Source organism: Bombyx mandarina, chromosome 15, assembly GCF_030267445.1.
Source record: "Bombyx mandarina strain Sakado chromosome 15, ASM3026744v2".
NCBI lineage: Eukaryota > Metazoa > Arthropoda > Insecta > Lepidoptera > Bombycidae > Bombyx > Bombyx mandarina.
The window spans coordinates 1,681,881-1,694,516 of NC_143221.1; the positions used below are offsets into that span (position 1 = coordinate 1,681,881).

The 12,636-nt window shown below is 32.8% G+C and overlaps 1 long non-coding RNA gene across 1 annotated transcript; it reads right to left on the reverse strand.

Moving 5' to 3' along the window:
- Window positions 1-9,252: 9,252 nt before the first annotated feature.
- LOC149501405 (uncharacterized) lies at window positions 9,253-12,370 on the reverse strand. The gene is made up of 3 exons (XR_016324228.1): window positions 12,144-12,370; window positions 11,719-11,928; window positions 9,253-11,229 (listed from the first exon to the last, which is right to left on the reverse strand). It is a non-coding gene; the product is annotated as an uncharacterized LOC149501405 (long non-coding RNA).
- Window positions 12,371-12,636: the final 266 nt, after the last annotated feature.

Genomic DNA, 12,636 nt, shown 5'->3' on the forward strand with positions numbered 1-12,636 from the left:
CCTAGAAGCACCGTTAGTGGATTAGAAGGATAATGTATCGATAATTTTGAGCGATATTTTATACTTCGATACATAGATGTATCGATATAAAATTCCAAGTATCGAAAAGGTATGAAAATCGATTTTTTAAAATTTTTTTTTTTTTTTTTTCCTACCTAAGCTGATAGCCTTGAGAGGCTATGTCAGCGTAACCCTAACTTTAGTAGGTGAGCTCACGGGGCTCAACCTGACGATGTTGCTAACACGAACCCTAGCAAGAGCCGTGCTTCGCAGAATCTACCACCGGATCGGAAACGCGACCCACTGAGAAGATCCGGCGAGAAACTCAGTGGGCTGAGTCTGAGAGTTAATTTACTCGTCGAGCCCTTCGTCGCAAGCGACGGGTTCGACGAGAACGGTGACCGATGCTTGAAGTACCTAGAAGCACCGTTAGTGGATCGGGAGGATCCGAGATGACGTGTTTTGGGCGACGTCGACTGCTTTCCATTCGGTCCGCAGGATCGGGAATGTAGTTATCGGCGGCCACGATGAGAGGGTTCTCGTGTCGTGCCGCTTTATCGAAGTGGCGCATGGACGCCGACTGCAGATACTTACTGATGGACTCTAAGTCCAGGTCGTCATGGAGGTCGACGTTCCTGACGAACCACGGGGCTCCGACGGCTATCCTGCAAAAACGGGATTGAATGATTTGAAATGATTTTAAGTGTATGCGGGCCGCGTGAGCGAACACTACACTTGCATAGGTCATGACGGGGTTTTTTTTTTTTCAGACCAACAAACATTTATATCGACGCTTGAAAGGTAAACATGACTAAGCGACAACGCGTGAACCTTACAGTAGACTAATTTAAAGTTGTAATATCTGAAAAAAATTCCATTTTAACGAATCTAACTATAGGATTGAAATGATTTTATATAAAAAGATTTTATATAGATAGACCTAGAAATACATTTTTTTGCACATCGAATATATTTAAAGGTTATTGCCTATCATTTATGTATAAAGCAGTTATTGTCGCTTATATATAATGTCTATAATTTGATAAACAGGTAAAATTATCTGAATTAAAAAAAAAAGGTTTCTAGTTACAATTAAAATTTTCTAAGCCATCATTGAAAGATTTGGAGTAACATCCCATAAGGTCCCATAAAGTGATTCCATAGTTCACAACAAATCGAGTAAATGTATCTAAATACTATTCCATTTTTTATGCTTGTAGAAAGTGTAAAGAATTGAACTAAAATTACTGTGGTAAATCATGCAAAAGAGCGAGACGTTTATGAATAAAAATATATTGTAAGAAACAATAGGGATATATTTTTTTGTAACAAAATCACGCTATTATTATATTTTATACAATATGTGCCAATATTATATAAATAAACCATAACATATTGTAGTGTATTCCAATACAATACCAAAATCTAGTTAATGCCTCATCAGTCTTAAAAACAATAGAAAATTATTAAAACTTATAAAAGCTCTAGTTTTCAGAATAAATCAACAACAACAATAATAAATTGTATTCTGCTATTTAACATAACCAAACTTAACAACACTTACATTACTATTGTAATATAATCAGTCTCCAAACGCATACGATAGATATGCGGCATGGGATCTTGTTATTTTTTGTTATTCAATCACAATCTTCAATATCGTGCTCAGTTGCACGTGGAATGCTCAGAAAGAAACTCTTGTTTAAGACAATTAGGAATGACTGTCAGTGCAAAGTTTGAGCAAATCATCATATTTAGCTTTTGTAACTGAAACCAAGGTGACAGTGATAGCTTGATTTTAGGCTGAACTTCGACGTCAAAAGATGATGCTGAAGCATTCATAGATGTTTTGTATTTAATGCTTAGCATTCTTTGTTAAGATTTTATATGAAAGAATAAGGAGACTCTTTTTAATATCACAAATTATATTTTTATTCACACGACACAATCTTATTAAGTAGGTATATCTCAACACTCCTCCTAAATGATAGCATGGTTTACAGTTATTATTTAATACACAACTATATCTAACTTAACTAAACAAACAGTAAACTAACTAATTATGAATTAGCACAAAAACTTATTAATGCATTTATAAAACTTGTCTGTGCTCAAACTTTTAGTCATAACATCCGCTAAATTTTCATTGGTACAAATATGTTCTATGCTGATCACCTTATTGACAACCAAGTCTTTTATATAATGAAACCGTATATCAATGTGTTTTGTACGCTTAGAGTTCTCATAATTCTTGGCCATTGATATTGCACTTTTGTTGTCAACAAATAGCACGGCATTTACATCACAACCTAGGTGCTTACATATGCCTTTTAAATTAACAATTTCCTGTGCTAATGATGAGGCAGCTACGTACTCGCTTTCGGCAGACGATAAAGTTACGCATTGTTGCTTCTTTGAAAACCAAGCAATGGGGTTTTGCCCTTGTAGGATAATACCGCCGCTAACACTTTTTCTGTCGCTTTTATCTCCAGCCCAATCGGCATCAGAAAATCCGTATAAATTATTGTCATTTGTCTTCTTAAATAATAATCCTTTTTCTTTTGTTTCTTTCAAATAACGTACTACTCTTTTTCCAGCTTTCCATAATTCTTTGTTCGGTTTATCTAAAAATCTGCTCAGATATGACACTGCAAATGTTAAATCCGGTCTTGTTGTTACATTATTACATTGTTGTTACATTACATAAATTAGACTTCCTATTAGTTCTCGATACGGTACGTCCAAAACTTCTGTATTGTCCTTTATTTCTATATTGTAATTTCTTTCCATGGGAGTTTTAATTCCGTTACATTCATCCATTTTGAATTTAGTCAATATCTTTTCAATCATTTTAGTTTGTTTCAGTTCTAAAGTATCTTTGTTTCTTTTAACTTCCATTCCGAGAAAGTTCTTCATTTCGCCCATATATTTTGCGTTAAGCTCCTCCTTAAGTGCTTTAATAGTATCTTCCCCGTTTCCAATGATTAGGATATCGTCCACGTAAATCAGCATCCAGCAGTCTTCTTTGTAATACAAACAGTAATCATATTCTGATCTTTGGAATCCGTTAGCTTTCGCAAATTCGTCAAGTGTTTCATTCCAACATTTTGGTGATTCAATCAATCCATATAATGCTCTCTTTAGTTTCAATGCTGTATTATTATTTTTTATTTCTAATCCTTGGGGTATTTTAATAAATACATCAGACTTTAATTTTCCATTTAGGAATGCAGTGGGAATGTCTAGTTGAATAATCTTTAAATCATCTTGTACAGCTTTTGATAAGATCATTCTTATGGTAGAATGTCTAGCAACGGGTGCATAAACGCTGTCAAAAATATATTTTTTCTTTTGTTGGAAGCCTCTAGCTACCAGTCTTGCCTTTTTTGTTCCATCTTCTTTTTGTTTAAATATCCATTTTGTATCTATGAGCTTTCTTCCATCGGTTATTTCTTGTTCTTCCCACGTTTGTAGTCTTTGGAGTGCATCTAGTTCTTTATTGATTGCGTTTTTCCATTCTGGTTCTTTTATAGCTTCTTCGAAAGTTTCTGGTGCATTTGCACTCAGACATATAACATTATTAGTTTCATTTATGTTTTCTATATTCGTCTCGTAATCTTTAAGATAAGCAGGAGGATTTATCGTTCTTTTGGGTCTGATTATTGCTTCTTCAATTTGATCAGTGTTCATTTCTGCATCTTTAAATTCATCTTCCTGTTCTACAATATCTTCCTTTTCTTTATTGATTTCTTCTTCTTTGTCTTGAATATACCTTACTTGTTTCACTTCTTCGTTATTTTTGAATTTAATGTCGCTTTCATTAAATCTTACATCTCTGGAAATAACTATCTTATCTTCTTCTGGATCCCATAATCTGTAACCAACAGTTCCATAACCTACCATTCTTGTTTCTTTTGCTCTCTTGGCAAACTTGTCCGGTTTGGGTACTATAGTAGCCCAAGCTTTGGAACCAAATACTCTCAATCGCGATAGGTCATTTTTACCAAAAAATATTTCGCTGGGTGTCTTGAAGTTTATGGCCCATGATGGCGATCTGTTTAATTGGTAAGCTGCACATTGTATCGCTTCGCACCACAGATGTTTTGGTAAATTTGTTTCCGATAATAGAGTCCTCGTTTTGTCGCATAATGTGCGGTTCATTCGTTCTGATATGCCATTAAGTTGTGACGTGTACGGTAATGTGTATTCTAAACGAATACCTCTATTTATGCAAAAAAGTTTCAAACTGTTAGCAGTGTACTCTCCACCATTATCGCATCTAATTCTTTTTACTTTATTCCCCGTTTCGTTTTCAATTCTTAATACATATTTCATTAGTCGTTCTGTTGCTTCAGATTTGCTCTTCAAGGGATACACTACGCAAAAATGAGAGAAATCGTCAATAATTGTCATAAAATATTTTTCACCATTAGGTCCTTGATGTCTGATCGGTCCTGCTATGTCTGTGTGAAGCATCTCGGCTGTCATTTTCGTTCTAGGCTTTGGGATAGGCGTGAATGGGCTTCGGGTGGCTTTGCCCTCCATACAAGGACTACAAATTCTATTAGATACAGGTAAGTTTAGTATATTAAGGCTTTTCCTATTTAAGTGACCTAAACGTTTGTGCCATAGATCTGTCGCATCAGTAACATTACAAACTTCGGACTTACATAATTCGGCTTGTAGCTTATACAACTTTCCTTGCACGGTGCCGCATAAAAATGTCTTTTTATTAAATATTTTAACATTGTATTTATTAAAGTTTATGTTAAAACCTGCCTCGACAATCTTTTTTACTGATAACAAATTGTATGAAACATCTTTCACAATTAGAGCATCAATGTTAATCGTAGTATTTTGATATTTTACTTTAAGTTTACCTCTTTTACTAGTTGTAATACATTGGCCGTTAGCTACGATTATTTTGACATGTTTATCTAAGTACGTAATATCCGTCATATAATTTTCATATTTTTCATTTATTAAATGCTCCGTACAGCCTGAGTCTATAATTAGTTCTATGTTACCACATTCACCCACATTAGCAATAATATCGCTAGCAATGAAACCTATTTCTTTGTTGTCTCTGCCTGTTGCTGAAGTATGTTGATACGTTGTATGTCGTGAACTTGAATTTCCTCTAAATGAGCGTCCATGCGATCTTGGATAGCTCCGTCCTCGTGTCAATGACTGTCCTCTACTCGGCCCTTGTCCTCGTCCTGATCTTCGGCATTCGAATGATTTGTGTCCACGTTTTCCGCAGGAGTGGCACGTGATGAAGGCATTATTCTCATAACTTTCACTATTTCTGTTCATTTTTAACTTTGTCTCCATATCAAGTAGTCTTGCTTTAACAAATTCTAGGTTCAGTTGTTTTTCGGAAGCCATAGTCTCAATTGATGTAATTACTTGATCGTATATCTTTGGTAGAGAAGATAGTAGATAGCAAATTTGATCTTCTACATCGACGTTTACGTTGATTACCGCTAATTCGCTAAGAATTCCTTCAAATTTTAGGAAATATTGCTGTAAGTTGCTTTCATTTTCATAGCGCATTGTTATGAGTTTCGGTTTTAAATAAAATTTGTTACAGACTGTTTTTCGTTCAAATATGGCCTCTAATGACGTTAACATTTCTTTGGTCGTATTCGCATTTTTTACAATGTCAATATATTTGTCGCTCAGACATTGTACCAAAATTGATTTTGCTCGTGAGTCATCTTTATCCGTCGGTTTCTCTTTTAAAAATACATTGCTTAATTGCTTTTCTTCCAGCAGTAATTTCAGTCTAAATTCCCAATGACTAAAATTTGAATTTTCAGTCAAAATCGGCAGAAGAGACCCCGCAGTTGTCATCTTTATTTTTTATAATTTTCGCCGATATTATTTCTAGTGGATCGCAACCCAATATATTTTTATTTACTTACTGCACGCGATCTGCTACCATGTTAAGATTTTATATGGAAGAATAAGCAGACTCTTTTTAATATCATCAATTATATTTTTATTCACACGACACAATCTTATTAAGTAGAGAATGTATCCATGGTAACGAGTCAACATTACTAGTGCGGCGATACGCAGCTAGTTCTATATCTCAACATTCTTTCCTCCTGAAAATGCGATGGATCTTGCCTAGCTATTGAAAATACTGTAAACCATTGTGATGATGCGTAAACAGTGGTACTTTTTGATCGATTTTCTATTATGGCATGCACAGTATCGACATGTAAGTGTGTCCCGTCAATAGACAGTTTATTTGAATAATGTCGATATATTTACACTCCTGTAATGATGAATGCAAAATTGCTAATAATACCGTACGGTTACGGTTTTGGCCTGGACAACTGTCGCATTATTGAAGCAATCGCATAACATTTCTTCTAGCATCAACGGACTGAATATAGTTATGTAAAGTAGTTAACTATGTTCCTGGGATTTTTTTTAAATGAAATTTCATGAAATTTGATGTAACTTTATGAAATTTCATGATGCTTCTGAAATTTTATGAAATTTCGCAAAATTTTATGAAATTTCACAAAATTTTATGAAATTATACTATTGAAATTCTATAAAATTTCATAAAGTTTCATAAAATATCATAAAATGTCATTAGAAATAATGTCTATTGATTAGCACGAATATTCTCTGTCAAATCATACCGATATATCGATATTTTTTAATAAAAATATCAATATCGATATTGATATTTTCAAAAAATATCGATACGATATGTATCGACACTTTATTGCATTTCGGACATCCTTAACACAAATTACTTTAGCACTGTTTTTTTTAAGGGATTTTATGCTTATAACCTGGTAACTAGGACTTTTAGGTCAAGTCTTATTTTAATTTCAATGAAAACTTCTTTATATGAAAAATGATTTAATGAAATGAAACGAAACAAAATGAAACGAAACGAAGCGAAACGAGAGACGATGAAATATACTTTCAGTTAAATGGTAGTCATTTACTGAAACTTTTTCAGTGGACTTTTTGTAGGATCCTGAGAAATTCCGTTCAGCGGCTTTGTTTCATTTTCCCACATTTGTGTGCTTTCACAGTTACTATGCTGTTAATAAACCACCGTTATTACACAATTTAAACCCGAAGAAACACTAACTATTTGTCTATACAAAGTAAAACAAATCATACAACTACACTCCTCGCGTTCCCGCCAAAACGTCCAGCACTGGATTAGCACTACAGAAAACATTGATTAGCTTCATGCAAGTTGTACATTTTTTATTTTACCCAATGAACGAGTTACAGCTACAGGGTATATCTTTTTCCAGGAAACAATCTTATGGTTACAATATTTATAAATAAGTACCCAAATCAGCAACGTTGTTAAAAACAAGTTTACAAAATAAACAATCTGAACAAAAATCTGGTTATAAACCAACGCTTGAAGTTTGGAAGTACTATTTAATTAATAAAATTGAAGTCTCTTGGTGTATTTTTCCGGTTTTAAGCTGGGTGTGCATTAGTTTGCACATGCGGGAATATGGTTTCTTAATTGTTAGACAGAACAGCGGCTGTCAGCTCGGCAGCGTTGCATTTTAGTGGTCGTATGCTGGACTGCTGGATCTACCGTCGGAAACTAAAAATTACTCTATGGTAACACTAAGCATTTATTTATTTCTGTTTGACTCCATAGTCGCAGCCTATCGATCCCAAAACGATGATTACAATTATAATTATTTCGTCATTAACACTTATAAAACTTTGGTATATTTGGTAATTGGTAATAACCGTGGTAGTTTAATAACTGAATCTTCCGGGGAGGAACGATACTTTAATTTTAATACTAGTTAAATTTGCGTAATAACTATAGAACAGAGACAATATATATGAAATTTCAGTGCGGGAAACGGCATTCATGTTGTTATTTCTACGGCTGCAAACGCCACTTCAAAGCATTTGACCGAGAGCTCGTTCAGTCATCTAGGTAATAAAAAAACCTAGGCACGCTTAAAAAGCAGAAAATTAAATAACAATGGGTTGAATCAACTAAAACATCCTGTGAAAAGTTGATTGTAAAAAAAAGAATTCGAAACGCATTATTATAACCCTAATTAAATTGAACTCAAAATGTCCCAAGTAAAATTAATGGTTGGTTGAAGTATATCACAAATTCAACTTTTATTTACTTTGCTAATAAAAAAGGTGACAGTGCTTTTTTAAAACAAAATTTTCAAGCATAGCTTCGTGAGGAAAGCTTACTCCTTGTATCCCCTTTCGCTGGATGATTGGGGTTTATTTTATGGTTTGGTATTTCTACTCGATTTAAAATAAATTGATGTGAATTTGTAGAATAAGGTAACATTTCTTGTTGGTTTCTTTTTCCTCTTCTTAGTCGTTGGTACTCTTGGTTGGGTTGTAGTCTGGGTTGTAGTCATCAGTTCGGGTGGTGGTGCGCTTCACAAGACGTTGCCATTCCTCGCGTCCCGCGGCCTTTCTTGTACACTCGTTGACGGGACCTACCGCGCAGTCTTATACCCTAAATTGTACCTTGCACCACCAAGCACTTCACTCCCCTGAGTCGACACCCCGTCGTTAGACATGACCGAAGAAAGTGAAAATTCGACCCTGAACGATATTGTAGTAACATAATAATGAAAACTACGGAAATCACGCACAACAACAAAGAGTGAATTGCCAAAGTATTTGTACTCACGTTTTGATATTTATTGGTTCTGGTAAAAACTTAAGACACTAGGACGGTTGTGAGCTCATTCGTTAATTTTGTGAATTTTTAATACTGGTAGTTTTCCAATTACAGCACAAAAGCGCATTATGCGGCATAATGCTCAACTAAGCTTCAGCATAATTCGGCATTGTGCGACACTGAGTCGCATTATGCGCTCTTGTGCTGTAATTGGAAAACTACCACTTTGTAATAAGTTTTTTTTTCAAGTACTGAGTTGAGCTTGCACACGCATCCACGTAATTTTACTATCGATTCTAATCCAATCGATAACTTTTTACAAATCCCTAGTATTCCCTAGTCAACTGTCAAAAATAAATTGAAATTTGAAGGCTTGGTTGCTACATAGGTACCTACTGCTGGCCACAGAACACTATTACTTCTAGCGAAGAAGAACAACAGCTTCATAGTAAAAAAATGCCTACACCAACGCTCCAGTTAATGCCATCGGTACTAACGTATGGCGCGAGAATTTAAAATGGTATGCAAGTAGAGAATTTAATTAAGGAATAATTTCATGTAGAGAAATAAAACAAGGATTGTACATGGGTAACAATTTTATTAAGCTACCATAATTAAAAACAAAAAGTCTTAATGTATATTCTTATTAACAATTAAAGTATTTATATTATATACAGCACTGCGCGTGGCGGCAGAATAATTTTAAAGGATATAAAGTTTACATTTAGATTAGATTTTAGATTTAAAATTAGAATTAAGTTTTTTACTGTAATAAATTAATGAGAAAATCTACGTTATTTGTAAAAGGCTTACCACAGTGTAATTGACTGTTTCATATAAAAGATTTAGTGTGGTAAAATTATGGTGTCGTTATTTATTAACAATAAATATATATAAATTACATACTTGATGACTTTTTTACTTATTTTATAATAATTCAGTATATTTAAACGTAGAGAAACTTTTAATATAAAATATCCTTGAAAGGGACGTCATTGAAAAGTAACTAATTAGATGAAGTTACATAGTAACTGAACACGGGTGTTATATGACTTATAAACATGAAAATCTATCATTTATTGATGATTAATGACTCCTAAACTCGAAACATACTAATTTTAGTTTCTTGTAGAATTAGAAAAGGTATTATCTGACAATAAAGTATTGTTTTAAATTTACAAATGTGTTGAGCATAAATGTTTTGTAAATAATCTGACATCAATCTGAGATAACTGCAATTGTTTTACCACTAGGACTGCAATTAATAGTTAAGTTGCAATATAAGTTAATTGCAATAAAATTAATGCATTTTTTATAATTTAATGGAATGGTTGAATATTTAATCGATTTACACTTTACATACATCATCACTTAATATTAAACGTTTTTCAATATATTTATTTTTCTCTTCCATGATTTTTGGACGCTTCTTCCATAAATTCATCATTTTTTATTTTACAAAATCTTTTTAAACATATAGCAATTGTACTTTTTATAATTGTTTCAATATTGACTGCGTAATGTTCTTCACATACCTTTAGTCAATCTTTGTCCAAATTTTCACTTAATAAAGTATATAAATTCATTTTAATTTTTTCTGTGTGACTGTGATCTTTTAGATAATTGTTTACCAAATTTGCAGCCTTTTCAACCATTTTACAAAAACTGTACTGAATGTAATTTAAACTACATTTAACATCGTCATATTCTTTGAACAATGTAAACAAATGACATACCTAAGTGTTCTGGTCTGCTAGCATAATACTTTTACAAAGAGTACAATTGAGTGCCATCTTTTTTACAATAAATCCGCAAAGATAAGCACATGCTTGCATTTCACCAGAACACTGAGGAGGCATATCTCCTAGCTCTTTGTTACTTTCACATAAAATATGAATTGGATCAACAAAATAACCTACTAATAATCTATAACAACAGTTTGATTTGAGTCGTCTATTATCAAGGGAGGCAATCTGTGCATTTGGACAAAAAAATGTTATTGATATGTCAATACAGATTGATTTGAATATAATCGTCTCCTTCAAAGAATACGGTTCAAAACCTGCATTAAATAAAGGTTAATACTTAACCTGTTATTTATCTAAGATGTCGTTCAGAAGAGTTTTGTGACTGCCAATGGAATACAAAGTCAATAATTAGTTTTTCTGATTTACCAATAATTGTCCAAAAGTCACATTGCCGGCTTTGATAATAGTCGACTCATTTCTTATAAATGCTTAAGGCTAACACTTTATCATCCAGTGTCCATCTCCATCCAGCTAATTTTCTTGGAACGTTGTTCAGTTGGCATTGTAATAGTAAATAAAATGAACTACTTAATTTGCTTTTTAATAATTCATTAGTAGGTTCATTTGATGTTAGTACACTTAATATAGATCTTTTGGATTTTTTAACACCTTTAAACTTTCTTCAGAGCCTCATTATTTCAGATAGGTTTTTCTGCATCTCTTATGCAGCTTTTGCTTTTTAGGTGTAAGTTCAGTGAACTTTTTCACATCCAAGTCCTTCAAAATACCTTTGCTTATTGATGGTTCCTGGAAAATATACAAAAATAATTAAATCACAAATTTCAAATTTAAATAAAACATTTAGAAAATTAATTCCTTTAAAGTAAATTTTTTGGTAACTTTAATACTTTCGATCTATGTATTCTATGTAGGTTTACATGTTATTATTATTATTTTGGAAAAAAATATTTTCTTAAAAGTGATGTTTATTTCTTTTTCACAATTTGAAATTCAAGTACTATGTCAAGATAACCAATGTGATATAACTACATCAGAATAAATTAATTATCTACATCCCCCAAGTGTATCCTAACATATCTACCTATTCTATATAGGATAAGTGAATATGTTTTACTTGGGAGAAGACTTTCTTCAATATGAAAAGGATACAAATCAATATTTTTTTGATTTGTTATGGAATATTATCACGAGATAAGAAGTTTAATGCCCGTAACTGTTTTATAATTTTTTGAGTAATATTTTTATGATTATAAAGTAAACTATGTAAATACTCACTTGGATGTCATGACTTGCTTTAGATGGACTACACTGTTCGTCTCTTAATTGGGAAAGTATACTTTGAGCTTCAGATGGAAGTCTTTTCCTGTTGCTGCTGGTAAATGAAGAATCATCAAAATGATTGCCACATAGCATCCAATGCTGTGCGTTCAACTTTTCTAACAATTCATTGGATGTCCAATCACCATCAGAAAACAAAATTTAGCCCTAAAAAAATAATGCTTTCATTGTACACAGGTATAAAGTATGAAGCTGTTCTACTTTAAATTAAAAAACAAAGTTCTAAGCAATCTTCAAAATAATATTAAGTAAGTACACTTTTTGCATAATTCAAGTCGGAATTGTGCAAAAAGTGAGAACTTGTAAAATCAGGAGGACGTTTATCTAAAATTAATCCAAATATTAATGTTTGATCTACTTACCTCAGAGACCGATGCTTGGACGGAAGAGGAAACCTATGGAAGGTTAAGGAAAATATTCTTTTGATGTAATGCCGCATTTTGAGCATTTTACACTTCCTTTCCCTACCATGTTTTAGAAAAGTACAACAGCCTAAATGTCGCGGAAAGAATCAATCAATCGCGGTAGTTTGTAAATCTTAAGTTTAAAAAAAATCCAAAATGTCGCGACAGTCGCTTTTTTTTAAAGTGATTTTATGACCAGGTAACTAAGACTTTTAAGTTATGTCTTATAATGTATATTCTTTTTTTGTGAAAAATGATAATATGGACTGAAATAAAATTCATCCCAGTTGATTAATGTCTCAAATTAATCATCTTCATTTCATTTCACTCCATAATATCATTTTTCATAAAAATATGAATATAAATTAAAATATAAGACATGATTTAAAGGTCTTAGTTACCTGGACATAAAATCCCTTAAAAAAATTTATCGCTGATTGCTTCTTTTGTA